A 15,213-nucleotide genomic window follows, 5' to 3' on the forward strand; every position below is an offset into this window, starting at 1 on the left:
CCAAGGGACAGGTGGCTTCAGCTTGCTGCCTGCTAATAGAACTAGAACTACTACTACTGTCCCCGGGGTTCCTGCGCGCCTGGCCCCGCACGTCAGAGAGCTGCTTTTCACGCGCACCCGCGTACGTCCAGGCGACCGTTGCGAGTCGCGGCGCTCGCGTTTTTTAAGCGCACGGGGTGGGGACTTCCGGACTGCGGTGCAGCGTGACCCGTACGCCCGTTTTTCTCCAAGAAATCACGGTTTGACGCCGCGGACACTTGTCCTACCGTGCAATTAGGGGAACACGCGATCGAGCAGAGGACGCTGTTGCCCGGACGAAATCACGAACACGAAGCCACCGATCTGATACGTGATACCTCTGCGCCTTACACAGTCCGTGTGTGCCTTTGGCTCGTTCAGTCGTTCGATAGGGCAAGTTTCTTGGGGTTGGGTGAGGAAAACGACGAGCGCCCCCAGCTTTCGGGCAGACAGGCTTCTGGACATTTGAAACGTGGGAGCCGTTCCCGCGACCCGGCGCAAAATGACACGGCGGTAGGTTCGTCCGCATACTGCTTTTGCTGTTCTTGAGGCGCAGTTAAGCAGCTATCTGCTTGTCTTGTTCTGTTTCTTCTTTGGGCAAACTTGCAGTCATACTAGTACAGCTCAGTCGGTGGTCTTTAGTGATTTTTTTTTTTTAGTTTTAACACTTTTTTAAACTAATTCTAATTCTAACACGGTCTGTTTTTTATTTTCAAAACTAACACTTTTAGCCGCGCCATGCATGGTGGCGCGGCAGGGGCTGACGTGGCGACGACCGGACTGACTGACCTTTGACGTGGCGAGGCCTGCCGCCCCATCGATCTTGGCGCGACAGTGCCGCGCCCTGATCCGTGGCGCGACAGAGCCGTATAAAAACCCCGCGGCCAGTCCGGCCTGCCCGAGCAGCCTGCCCGCACGCCCGTGCCTGGCCGCCGCGCCCGCGTCCCGCCCGGTCCTCCGTTGCCGCCTCCCTCCCTTCCCTTCCATTCCCCGGCCGCCTCCCTCCCTCATCGTCCTCGTTCAAGGTAATGACGCACTTTTTATTTTCGTTTGAACGGTGGATAGGAATATTATGAATGTGAGTTAATGTTAGGAGGAAAATTATGTTTGGGAACTATGGACTATGGTTTGAAGGTTAATTATTTAGCTAGAAGTATATTTATCATGTATATTTTTGTTGCTATAAGTGTTGGTTATATTATTTTAGTTGCAATGCAGATGATTATATTTTATATTAATTTGTGTTGTTTTGATTGATGTTTAATTTGAACCGTTTTATAAGATGTAAGACATGTTTCGGGAGCAGTTGTGGTGAAAATGGGGTCGTCCTAGAGAATTGTACCCCGACGAGTCTAGCAAAGATGCCCCCGTCCCTCCTGAACTCCCTGTCCCTAACTGTGACACTGACAGAAACCGACCAACCTCAATTGAGCTGCTGTCGGTGCTGTAAACAACTACAGGTGCTGCCGCGACCGTGCGCAATGTGAAACGAATATGAAGCAAATAAATGGACGACAAGTTGCCACATAACATTTTCATTGGTTTATGAGTCTGCAAGTTTTAGATGACAATATTCGTTCGACATAAGTTCGACGTAATGAACTAAATCCTAGGAATGTAAGGATCACTTGAACGCCTCTTGGAAACCTCATCGTCCAATGGAAGAAGGGGGTAGTCGTACTCCACATCAAGAAGGGGGTACATCTGGTACGGCGTGGGAGGGGCCATCCTGTTACAAATTGATAAACAAAGGGTTAGAATATTCAAATTAACATATTCAAATTAATATTACGCATCATTGCAAAATTTGAACTACTTATTATGCAATACGAACACAATATGAAAACACCTGCTGCTCTCGTCTTCTGTGCCTGCTAGCCTTGTGACCAGATTCTTTACAAACAGAGCAAAGATTCCTACCACGGGTCTCGTTGAAGTCTCCCCCGCCGTACATGTCTTCGTCGTACCCTCTCATAGCGTCCATGTTCCTCTTGAGTCGCTTCTTCTTCCTCCTACCCTTCCCTACCTTCATTAGATCTGGATACGGCAATAGTCATAACCATTATAAGGTGGCCACTGTGTCGGATCAAGGTATGACTCGAAGCTCATCTCCCAAATACTAACGGTGTTCGAACGGAGATAGAAGGGTGACTTATATGATAGATCCTCATAGTTGTACCCGTGAACCCTACGGGCTGTGATCATATGAGAGCAAGGGGCATGCATGATCTGAGGGACATTGCAACTGCACTCCACCTTTTCAAGATCAACACGGTAGTTTCGTCCACCATAACATTCGCCGTCCAAGCTTGTGCCACCTTTGTCCCGTACACTAAAGATATGGCGGCGGGGTCCATACGGCTCGGCGGTGTGCTGCTTGGCTAATTCCTCAGCCTCCTTCAAATGTTCAGCTCTGGCCTTTCCAAAACGTCCCTGTTCAACTATATTCCTCTGCATAAGTTCCCACCTCTTGATAAAATATTCGTTGCACTTATAAAAGGAGAACTCAACAATTCCAGACACAGACAATGATTGAACTCCGGTAAATACACGGTTGAAGGACTCCAAGGAGTTAGTGGTCATGATGCCATATCTGAAATCCCCTCGTCATATGCTAACGTCCACTGAGCCTTCTGTTCGATCTGCGCCTCTAACCAGGCCTTCCCCGCTTTATTTACTATCTTGTCTAGTTCTCTCTTTGTCTCCTTAAACTGGTGCTATGTACGTACACAACATAGAGCCTTTACCTTGTCACATACCTCCTGCTTCCACTGACGCCGCCAGAAATTAGTGGCAAAGTGTCTCATGCACCATCTATGCACTAGAGGTAGGAACCCATCTATATGCTCAGTTGCAGCATTAAGAAGCCCTACGTGATGGTCCGAGATCAAATATATAGTGCGAGATGGGCCAAGCACTTGTACACGTAGAAGCCGCATGAACCATGACCATGATTCATTGTTCTGTCCCTCTGCCAAAGCAAAAGCCATGGGTACTATCTAGTCCTCAGGATCAATAGCAGCAGCCATCATCAAGGTGCCTCTATACTTTCCTGTCAAGAAAGTGCCATCAACAAGTACGACTGGCCGACAAAACTGGAACGCATGTTCCGTTTGCGCGAACGACCAGAACACACGATAGAGGATGCCTCAATGGGTTCCGAAAACACATCCCTCCAGTGTCCACAAACCATTTTAAGTCAGGATTGTAGTAATGCATTGCACATAAGATGCGGGGCACCCTGTTGTACGCGTCCTCCCAACTACACCATCGAATCACCAGGGCAATTTGCTTAGCACGCTAAGCCTTTCCATATTTCACATCGTACTTAATGAAGCCAGATATGGACTGTTGTAAAGAAGACACGAAATGTTGTTATTGTCATCAACGAACCCTAATATACGATGGGCAAGGTAACGTTTAGTGAGCTGCTGATGATTTTCCTTTCCCCTATTGTCTAGGCAAGTGTGGGGTTTGACAACTTTAGTTATCCTCCACTTGTCACCACTCTATCTCTTTCGTGCATTTAACCTCCACATACAACTGTTTTTGCATATCACGTGGTACCTCAACTCTTGGTCCGAATGAGTGACGGTGTACGACCTATGGTGATACACAACATAGTCCTGAAGGAAGAGCTTCATCTCTGACATTGTATTGAATATCATCTCCTTCCTAAGGGTTTTTTTTCTCATGGTCATACAATGATTTCCTACACATCTGGAGACCGATGTCACAAACTGCCATATCCGTCATGCCGACATCTCTATAGTTCGGAACACCTCTGAAAGGTACGTTCATCAACCTTAGTTGCTCAAGCTCAGTCGCTGTGTAAGGTGGTGGTGGAACATACTGCTGCGCTTCGCTAATTTTGTCCCATGAATCATAGGGGGTATCATCTGCTGTCAAATCTGTGACTAGTCTACCCTGAGCCTAGACGCCATATAAAACCTCAGTTGGTACTAGCAATGGCATAGTATGAACCGGTACTAGCATGGCATTAGCCGGTGTTGGCATAGCATCTGTACCTCCTTGGTCATCATCAGAATCGTCTGAATCACTGCTAACTACATCACCAATCCTATCCTCCTCCTTCTGCTCCTTCTTTTCCCGTTAGAACTCATTCACATCGAAGTCATTGCTTATATAGCCTACTACAATTGAATGAAACTGCTCCTGCGTCAACTGACCGTCCAAATCTATGTTATCCTGAGTTGCTTCCCCTTCGACCCCTAATTCTTGTTCATTGCCTCCAAAACCATCAATGGACGGGCCGTCCTGAACACCCTGCATCCTATACCCATTCTCCACCACCACCTCAGCCATGAGCACATTAGAACCTTGGAGCACCATAGTATAGCGGGACCAGTGAGCAGGGCCGCGCAAAGGCATGAGGATATAGTGTGCCCTAGTCTTCCCAGTATCAAACCTCCCATTTAGTGTGAAATCACTGCTAAACTTTGCATTTAAATGGACACAAAGGTCGTTGAAGCTAGGGGGTTCATCAAACCATTCAAATTCTTCATCTTCTCTCCTAACACTTTCTCTGTATAAAACTCTAACACAACAATCCATCTGCAAAAGCATTTCCAGAAACTTCATCAAGTCGTCGAAATCGTCGTACGTAATGTCCATAGTAATATTAATACATATTCTAACTATAACTATACTAACTAATCTAATATTAACATCTATACAAGGCTAACTACAACGACTAATTAGACTAAATCTAATGTATAACTAGACTCAATAAATGTACTAACAAAACTACCTAATTTTACTATCTATACTAACTTACTATATTACCTACACTAACTAAACTAACTAACTATACTAACTATACTTTACTAATTATACTAACTTTATTAACTATACTAACTACACTAGGGGAGTACCTCACGGTAGCGGCACTCGTCCTCGCGGCGGTGGCACGCTAGACTAGGCCGGGAGGCACGGGCGCGGGCCTCGGCGGGCGCGGCGGGCATCCGCTGTGCGTGTCCGGAGGCGGTGGTGCTCCGGCGTGCGGGCGCGGCAGCCGCACTAGGCGGCCGACGGCCGTGCCGTGCAGGCATTTGTGGCACGGCGGCCGGTGTGCTCGGCGGTAGGCTGACGCGGGTGGGCGAGTAGGCTGCTCGGGCAGGCGGGACTGGCCGCGGGGGTTTTATACGCCTCTGCCGTGCTATGGATCAGGGCACGGCACTACCGCGCCAAGATCGGTGGCGCGACAGACCTCGCTACGTCAACGGTCAGCCAGTCCGATCGTCGCCACGTCAGCCCCCTGCCGCGCCACCATGCATGGCGCGGCACAGGCCTTTGGCCGCGCCATGGCAATAGGCGTGTCTAAAAGTGTTAGTTTTAAAAATAAAAAACAGACAGTGTTAGATTTAGAGTTCGTTTACAAAAAGTGTTAAAATTAAAAAAATCCCTTTAGTTAGGACTTAGTCCTGTTGGCTTTGCTGAAAAGCCATAGCTGAAAGCACTGTTCGCTGATTTATTGGGAGAAAAAAGCACTGTACATTCACTGAAATAGTACGGCTCATAAGACAAGCGAACATGGCCTAAGGATAAAGCTTCAAATCACCTCTTTTAAATTGATGTGAAAGAGATGATTTTAGAACAAAGAGAGTGTCCTCCGAATTGGTTCGGTACAAGCACCTTTGGTTCATGGTTCTCGAAAAAGAAAAGGGAACAGTTTCGTGCATGTGTTGCCAAAAGAAATTGGACACCTAGCTAGTAAGGCACCACCAATGTAAGCACGTAATACTAGCAGTGTCCCATAAAAAAAATAGATGACATAGACGTTGAAATTTTAGAACACTACTAGACACATAATGGAAAACACACTTACTTTTTATACTATGACACCTCTGATCTTCTTTCCTCTATCTATAAGGGCTTCTCTAATACCGTGGGTGTGACCATATTAGCAGTCTTAGAAATCCACTTAGGTTCGGATGCCATGTTGTGCAAAATATAGACATTCTGCGATTATCATAATCACTTGTAGAGAGGCGCACAGCGGGTCTATGGACTAAGGATGTCCGCACCGGGCAGCGCTAAAGCTGCCGGTAGGCTACCGGTACCGTGCGCGCGGTGCACACCGCGCGCTTGTAAACGGCCCAGGAGCGTACCGGCTGCACAGCAGACCGCCACAGACCGCGCGCGAGAGAGCAGCCTGCTAAAACACTGTAGCACCAATGTAGCAATAAGAGAGAGTTGTGGAGAGAGAGAAAGAGGGAGGGAGGGAGGGGAATAAAATATGTAGTAGTTGGTATAGAGTATGGGATAGAGATAACACGGGTGCGGAAGAAATAAGTATAGAGTAGAGAATCTCGATGACTAGGATAGAATATTCCTTTTTAGAGATGGAAATACAGGTCGACGAGTGCGGATAGCCTAACAAGGCGAGCAAAAATCAAGCGCAGGGGCATGGCGATTACTAAGTGCCATAAGACTTGTATAGATAATCGAGGGGATGGCTAGCTCCTCCTGCGCTTCCACGACGGGCGGTGACTCCGTGGTCGCTCCGCTGCCTGAGCCACCCCCTAGCCACCACCTCCACCACCAATGGCCTCACGCCACCACAACCCATCCCTTTGCCCGCATCCCCAACCGGTGAACCTCAACGACGTCTGCTAGCACTCCGCCGCGTGACGAGGACTGCTGCCAGGCTAGGAGTTCGGATGCAGGAATTCCTCCTCCGCAACTACTTCTCCACCATCGTCCTAGGTGCCATCACCGCCTCCCCTCCCGCCCTAGTTTGGATCACTCCTCCTCTCAAATCCCCCAAAATTCAATGTCTTTTTCATCTCCAACACTGTTCACTACCTCCTCGTCGCTCCTCTGAGTTGCCTGCTTGTTCGTCGCGTTTCGGTCTGCGTGTTCTTGGTCCAAGTCTCATGTCAAAATATTGTGAATCTGCTAGTTGTTCAGGGTCGTTTGTGTCTTGGTTCGTCGGTCCTCCACCTGCATCCGTCCTTGGCGGCGGCGGAACGCCGGGCGACGACACTCTCCCCGACGAAGGACAACGCACTTACTGCTCAACCACCTGAGGGCCCACAGTTGACTCTGGATGTGACTACACGCCCGTGTATGGCTTGAGACAACCCAGAAGCAAGGGCACGTTTAGTTGGCAAATTTTTTTGGTTTTGGCTACTGTAGCATTTTCGTTTGTATTTGGTAATTAGTGTCTAATTATGGACTAATTAGGTTCGAAAGTTTCGTCTCGCGATTTCTCACCGAACTGTGCAATTAGTTTTGTTTTTCATCTACATTTAGTACTCCATGCATGTGCCACAAGATTCGATGTGATACTTTGGGGTGAAATTTTTTGGAATCTAAACCGGGCCTAACTGTGCCCTCTTCACGCCAGGAGACTATTCTAGATTTGCCTCATACCTCCTCTGCTAGAAATCAGCTACAGCTTGCTCTGAGAGCAAATGGACATCATGTCACCACCCGCCCGACAGAGGCGCATTCATGTTCACAGCTGGTCGCCACTGACGACATGCCTATTCCCAACTCCAAACCCTACCTTCAGGCTCTTCTCTTCTCTTATTTTGCCCCAAAACCCCCGCTCCCCAAGCCACCAAAGCCCCTCACCCATACCAACGGTTGCTTTCGCTGCTTGGCAACTGACCACCTTGTGAGCGCGTGCCGGGACCCTGTCCGCTACCACAACTGCCGTGCCTCTAGCCATTGGGGCCATAGCTGCAAGATGTCACTTGCCCAGATGCTCAGCCATCTCCACCGCTGTGAGGCCACCATCCTAGTTCCCACCTCGCGCCACACCATCCATGTTGTTCCTTTCACGCCTTGCACCAAGCCACTGCTGGCTCACCAACCTCCGCCACCCCCAGTTCATCGGTGGCCGACCACCATTGCGCCGTGACATTTGACCCATGCAACATGTTAGGGCGCGTTTAGTTCCCAATTTTTTTTGGGTTTGGCTACTGTTTGGCTACTATAGCACTTTCGTTTGTATTTGGTAATTAGTATCTAATTATGGACTAATTAGATTCGAAAGTTTCGTCTCGCGATTTCTCACCTAACTGTGCAATTAGTTTTTTTTCGTCTACATTTAGTATTCCATGCATGTGCTGCAAGATTCGATGTGACACTTTGAGGTGAAAATTTTTGGGAACTAAACAGGCCCTTAGCTTCCTCTAACAGCTCTAGGCCGGAATACATTGCGCCTTCTCTCGAGGCTTTGCTCCCATTTGGTCCTGCCACTCCTACCGTTCCTGAGGACCTCCCTCTGCCTTTTATGGACATCCCGTCCATTGCTGATGTGCGAGGAAAAGCTTTGGCTATCACTCCTTCAACCCTAGTGCTTTGTTGAAAGCCCTATCTTGGTTTTAGATAATTAATGAAACCTAGGACTAACCTTTGACATAAGTATGTGAATTAGATAAAGTGGTCCAACCCAAGTGGTGAAGCTAGGTGATGGCCATGGTGAAGGTGATGGCTACAAAAGAGGTGATCAAGTGCTTCATATTTGAAAAAACAAGAAAGAGAAAAACAAAAATAGGCTCAAAACAAAGGTATAATGATAGGAGCCATTTTTTGTTTGCACTCAAGTCATCATAGAGGGTGTGAGCGATTCAGGATCGATAGCCGTACTATAAAAAGAGGAAATCTTTGGCTAGGTGGTTTATCGAGTGCCACTAGGTGACATGATTCATGCATTGCATTTAGGAACCTAGTGTGTTAACTTTGACCCTCATAAAATGCTTTGAAAAATGTTAACACACGTGCACACAAGTTCTACACTTTGTGGTTAGCAAGTTGGAAGCATGGGCAAAGCGGTTGAGGAGATAGAAAAAGAAAAGGCGACATCAGTCTCTGACCGAACGCTGCACTAGATGCGGGACCTGACCCTAGGCATTGTCCGGTCAATTATAGTGGTGGCACGGTTGCTGGCAGAGAAGGCCGAAGAGCGACTGGACGTCGGGATCGGACGTCTAGTCAGTTGGCACAGAGAAATTGCAGCGTGTGGTGGCGAGCGGATGCTGGCGAGACCGGATGCGTGGGGAACACTATTCCTGTGTCCGGTCAGTACTCAGTGGCACACACATAGTTGAGCTGTAGCGACCGAAGTTACCGGCGTGTCCGGTATTCTATGATCTGACGTGTCCAATCAAAGTTTAACGGCTCTAGAACCTCTCTGTACTTGACCTAACGCTGCGTGGCTCAGATTCGGTCGATCGTGCAGTGAGTCCAGTCATGACTTAATGTTTCGCGCGACTGTGACTTAACCATTGGAGATGAACGAGTGAGGTTTAAACGAGGACACGTGGATGGCCGAGGGCAACCAAACACTGGCCGACTAGACACTGGGGTGTGTTCGATCAGCCTGAGAGTATCCAACAACTCTTTGAGTCTTAGGGCTCTATAAATAGGAAGGTACCGGCTTAGGGCTCACTCTCTTGACACTTTGACATACTTGACATTCTTGTGAGCCTAAGCAAATACCTCCCACCCATCTCTATCATTGATTCATCATCATAGTGAGATTAGGAGTGATTCTAAGTGCATTTGCTTAAGTGATTGCATCCAATAGCACTTGGGAATCATTGTGGCTGCGGATTTCTTGTTTCTCTTGGTGGTTACCACCACCTAGATGGCTTGGAGCAGTGAAGGAGCTTTGGCACATGTTGGTGATTGTTTGTGGCTGGCTCCGGTGATTGTGAGGGGTCTTGCACCTTCCTTGATGAAGAGTCGCAAGGTAGCTCTAGTAAATTGCTCGTATCATTGAGTTATCTCACTTATGGGTAGGTTCTTGCAGCGCCTCTTGTGATGGGCTAGGTGTGTGATACCTATTAGCCACCGAACCACCAAGTATTAGGTTGACACAGTGGGGACTAACGTGTTGGCAAGAACGTGAACCTCTAGGAGAAAAATCATGTCATTCTTAGTGATTGGATTTCTCCCGGTGATTGGTTGTCATCATATCATGATCGGTTCACTCCTCTACACTGGTGGTATAATCACCCTACTCACCCCTTTACATTCCTTGCAAACTAGTTGTAGCAAGCTCTTTAGTGTAACTAGAATTGAGAGCTTGCTTGGTAGTCTAGTTTCATCTAGTGGAGCTTTTTAGTGTAGTCTTGTTGAGAGCTCTTAGTGAGTAGCAACTTAGCCTCTTGTGTGATTAGTGATTATAGCAACTAGAATTGTTAGTGTAGGTGGCTTGCAACCCTTATAAGAGCTAGAACAAGTTTGCATTTTGCCATTTGTCTTACTAATCAAATTGCTCTAGTGTATTTATAGAATTACAAATAGGCTATTCACCCCCTCTAGCCATATTAGGACCTTTCACTTCCTCTTCAACAATCCTCGCAAATCCCCTCCTTCTGATCCCTCCTCCTCCTCAAGCTCGGCTTCGAGGCCAAACTCTAGACCCGTGCTGCTGGTGGCGCACGTTGGTCTGCCACCTCAGTCTGATGATGATGGCTTCATCAGTAGCGATTTCAAGGAGGTGGAGAGAGATTCCTCATCGCTTGACTAGGATGGCCATGCCCACTTCGTTGAGGTCTAGGCCATCCCTGGTTGCCCTATGGTGGACTGACCATCTTGCTTTCGCCTACATCACCCCTACGGCACCTGCTGTGGAGGTTCCCCATGTTTTATGTTCATCACTGCGTTAGGTGGCCCCCTCCATGCTGGTGGAGCTCCTTCCTTCCTCTCGAGGGGCAATGCTGCTCAGGTTCGCAAACATGGCTGACCGTGGTCAGCTATGCACACACAACCCCATCATTGTTGTAGACCGGACAGTCAGCCTGCAGCGTTTGGATGAGTCAAACAACTAGTTCTTTAGGACCCCAAACCGCTGGCCTTTGTCATGGTGGATGACTACCCCTAACTCTCTATGGAGAGAGAGAGAGAGGAGGAAATCAAGTTCAACCTAAGTGGTTTCTGCAAGGTGCTTGAAGTGGACCCAACCTACCTCGACTAATCACAACTTCGGTCCTCTACACCTGCTGCTGGAGATTTATGATGAGAGGGATATCCCTTCAAAGGTTTGGATCATAGAAACCCAACATCAGGGTAGGGCTGGTTCCATGGCAAAGATCACTCTGATTATGGTTTGACCCCATGCTTACCAGCAGCGTGAGGATGGCACTCTTGGGCACTTCTTTGGGCTCACCACCCCTACCTTCAGCTAGGCCATCGCTAGGCCCGGATGGACCTTTCTGCCTCAACCAACAAGTTCAGCCATAGCCACACTACCTTCACCTTGACTACCTACCACCAGCATCACCTCCTCCCCCCTCCAGCATCTATAGCCACCAACACAGGCTCAATCCCCTCACCATGCCTCCACCAATACCCGTACCCTTGGACTTGCTGCTTTCCTAGCAAAGCTCTTCCTCAAGGCTGCCAACTCTCATGTTGCACCCTCCATAGCCTTCTCGACTAACTCCTTCACAACCGCTCCCCCAAGCTTCTCTCCTGCTGCCTCACCCAACCACCAGAACCTAACTATGAAAACCCACCGGTGCCTGCTTTGATCACCCAATGTCGCCACAGAGTGGCTGTGGCCGTTTCCCACCCTCCTTTGATCATTAGGAGGTTGAGCACTCGCCTCACAGTAAAGAACAAAGGAAAGTATGTGGATATGACAGACAAGGCAGTCAAGAAGAAGGCACTAGAAAATACGCTCTCATCCTGCTCTCCGGCTCTGTAGTGTCAAGTTAAACGCCAGTGGGATCCTCACGAAGAGCAAGATTGCAATCTCGATCACTTGTGCCAGCTGGCCTTGGTTGCATCGATGCGACTTCTGTGGATGTGGTGTCCCCGACACCAATATGATTCTAAGATTGTTGGTTTAGTCTAGTGCCCTTAGTGTAACGACCCAAGTTCGTTACAATATAGGCTGATCATTTTTGGCCATTGAAAGAAGCGATCAGTAGAGGTCATGTACAAATCCCTAATGCCTTGAGCAAGACCAATCTTTGAGAATCTACTTGATTCACCCTGCAAGCACCTCTGGATAGCCATGGTCAGGCGGCTCACACTCGAAGCAACAGAGAAAAAATCCCTGATTAGATTAAGAGTCATCCTATTCACATCATCAACACCAACTCAACCTTAGAGAGTACCCTAAGGCCTGATATTTTGGTCCCCAATACCAAGCCACTTAAAGGTTGGACCAATTCAGCAAGGACAGTAAGCCATCGAATAGTTTCGCTAGTTCTACCAGACCATCTGATGAAGCATAGAACAACAACAAGAAGTGGGAAATGAGTTGTTTGCCACTTAAGGGAGTAGAACCCACATGTCACCACGAAATGGGATAACTCTTAGCTAAAGCTAAACTCTCTCACTCATCCTCCCATTTGCAACACTCACTCAAGAACAAGCAAGAACCCTAGGAAGCTCAAGAAATCCCTATCTAGCTCAATCACCCAACAACTCTATGGATTTCCCCTTCGATTCATCATTTTGGTACTTTGCAAGAGGGAGCTCATATGAGGTCAAGCCATTCTTGGATGAAGAAGCAAGAGTAAATTAGAAGGTTTGGATGTTCAAGTTTTTGGCTATGGATGCTCTCAAATCTCAGAGCTAAGGATCCATCTCAATCTCATGATTTTATCTTCTTTTTCCCAAGTTTCTAGTTTAATCCCAAGCCTATAGCTACACTTAGCAAACCAAGCTCTAAACCTAGCTATCTTGAGCCTCATGAGCCACCTAAACCACCCTAGGAATGTTTTGCACATGCATAGATCACATCTTAGCACATAAGTTCAAATCCCAAGATCACCCAAGAACTATAGGTTTTGTTGACCCTTAGACAGAGTGTCCATCAACTCAACGAGTGTCCACCAACTCTAGAAAACCACCTAGCAGAGGCTTATCTTCTGTCGACTTGAGTCAACGGAGAGTCCGTGGCTCACCTGAAGTGTCCGTTGATTTATAAGAGTGAATAACCTATAAACCCTGAGAGCACCAAGTTCTCAGCGGAGAGTCTGTGACCTCTCACAGAGCATTTCGCTTATTTATAAACTCAGTAACCTAGAAAAACCAAGACCTCCTAGTTTCTATCAGGAGTGTCTGACACATAGTTCGGACTAGTCCAATGGATGATGTGAACCCTAGAAACACCTAAGTCCTAAACCAATCGGAGTGTTCCTCAGAGTGTTCGTGAGGCAACGAAGAGTCTGTCACCACCGACGGAGCGTCCGTCGACCCAGACAGAGTCAAACCAGACCCTAAGTCACCCCGATACCTAACCCGATGGAGCATCCGCCACCTGGGTCAGAGCGTCCATTAGTTATTAGAAAGTGTGAAGTTGTTTAGAAAGCTTACCCAAGAGGTCAACAATACTAGGTTAAGCTTAGTTATGAATAGGGCAATAGTAGAGCCATAGTTAGATGTCTTTTCCCATGCTCTAAACCAAGCCTTTATCTTTAAGTCCCATCGGTCATCTTCAATCCTGATCTTTGTCTTCTTTTAGGGACCAAGTAGCGTGAGGAACGTGTATGGGTTATCGTCCTCAACTTGAATTCGTTCGAACAGGATAACCAGGCAAGCACCCCACTATTATAAGCTCTATTTTGGATACTTATGATGTTTCATTATGAGTTATGCACTTCATGTAGATTTGGTTAACAACTTAATGATGTTTCACTAAGTTAGACTTACTCACTAATTCATTAGAGCCTTTATTTAATCAATGGGAATGGTACGCTTAAATGCTTACTTGCTTAGACAATGGTAGAAGTCGAGTATGAGGAAGGGAACTCATACTTGCGCGTATAGGATGTTACATCGAGATAATTTAACTACTAAAATGAACGAGGGTTACAACTTATCTACTTCCCCAATTTTGACTAAGGACCCAACTTAACCTTGAGATATGAACATGATGATTAATTTGGTAATTCTTGCTCATGCGAGGGGTAGGTCACTATGAGTGTGGGATCTCAAGTGACATAGCTCATGGAGCAGTTAAAGACCATGCATTGGGATACGTGAGTTCGAGTAACCGCCCAGTACAGACCACATGCTAGGGGATGGGGCTCGCAAGCTGAGTAACTAATTGTGTCTAGTCTATCCATGAAACTGGCAAGAAGGTGGCGCCAGTTAGATAGTGGTAGCATTAATCGGGCACCAGTCGAACCTTTCATGTAATCATGTGACATTCGGGCTAAATTAGGGAAAGGTTGGAAGACGTGAGGCAACCCTTATCTTGTGCACAAGGTATGGTGGTCTGTCCCATTCTTTCATGTGGATATAGTTGTACACCTCTACAAAGTTTTGAACAGCCTGAAGTCCCTCAGGGATGGAAACTCTTTGGTTGTTCCTACTTTCTATACCCATGGTAGTGTTAATGTTGAATATTGATGATGATATGGTTTACATATGTTGATCACTTTTCTTGTTACTATGAGCTTACTAATTTCAATATCTTAATAATGAATCATGAGTATGTCATCTTAAGAAACACCATTGCTTTCTGCAAATGTACAAATGCCTGATAATACCCTTGCATCCACCAAATATTTATATGTTGGAATTATGTCCTACGAGTACGAAATGTACTCACTAGTGCTGACATTAAGTTGTTTTGCAGGTAATGTCGTTTGGTTGATGTGAGCCAATGCTCTATTCATCGTTGCATAGTAGACCTTGGAGTGGGCGAATCCAAGATGAACTACAAGTTACCTTCGATAAGATCTTGAGTGGATAAATGAAGAGTTGAACCTAGAAAGGGGATTCTAAAATTGTGTATACACCATGTCTCGTCTATTTTTGTATTATAATGATCTTTGGTAAAGTTCCTTTAACTACATTAAATCCTTGGGCATGATGTTGAGTGTTATGTGCATTGGTTTGTCACATGGGGTGTTTTGTATCAATCGGCCATTAAAAAGATCATGAAGTGCGAGGTGTGGTGGAAGCCCGATGACGAGATCCTAACATACAGGTATGTTAAGCCTCAGGTTCAATGGTTCCAGAACAAAAAAGACCCCCCGACCGACCCCTTTAGGATCGATCGAGGGCTCAGGGGCTATGCCTATCTGGCACACTCGCGTGCACCCTCTGGCAAAGAGACTTGGCCAAGCCTGACTCAACCGTAGCTTCTGCCTGGGGCTCAGGGGCTTCCTCGAGCCCTAGGCTCCTGATCTATGGCACGACCGAGCCTAGTTCTGGGCTCTTGCCTGGCTAATGATGCCAACCAAGGCCTAA

This window comes from Miscanthus floridulus, chromosome 12, assembly GCF_019320115.1.
Source record: "Miscanthus floridulus cultivar M001 chromosome 12, ASM1932011v1, whole genome shotgun sequence".
Classification (NCBI taxonomy): domain Eukaryota; kingdom Viridiplantae; phylum Streptophyta; class Magnoliopsida; order Poales; family Poaceae; genus Miscanthus; species Miscanthus floridulus.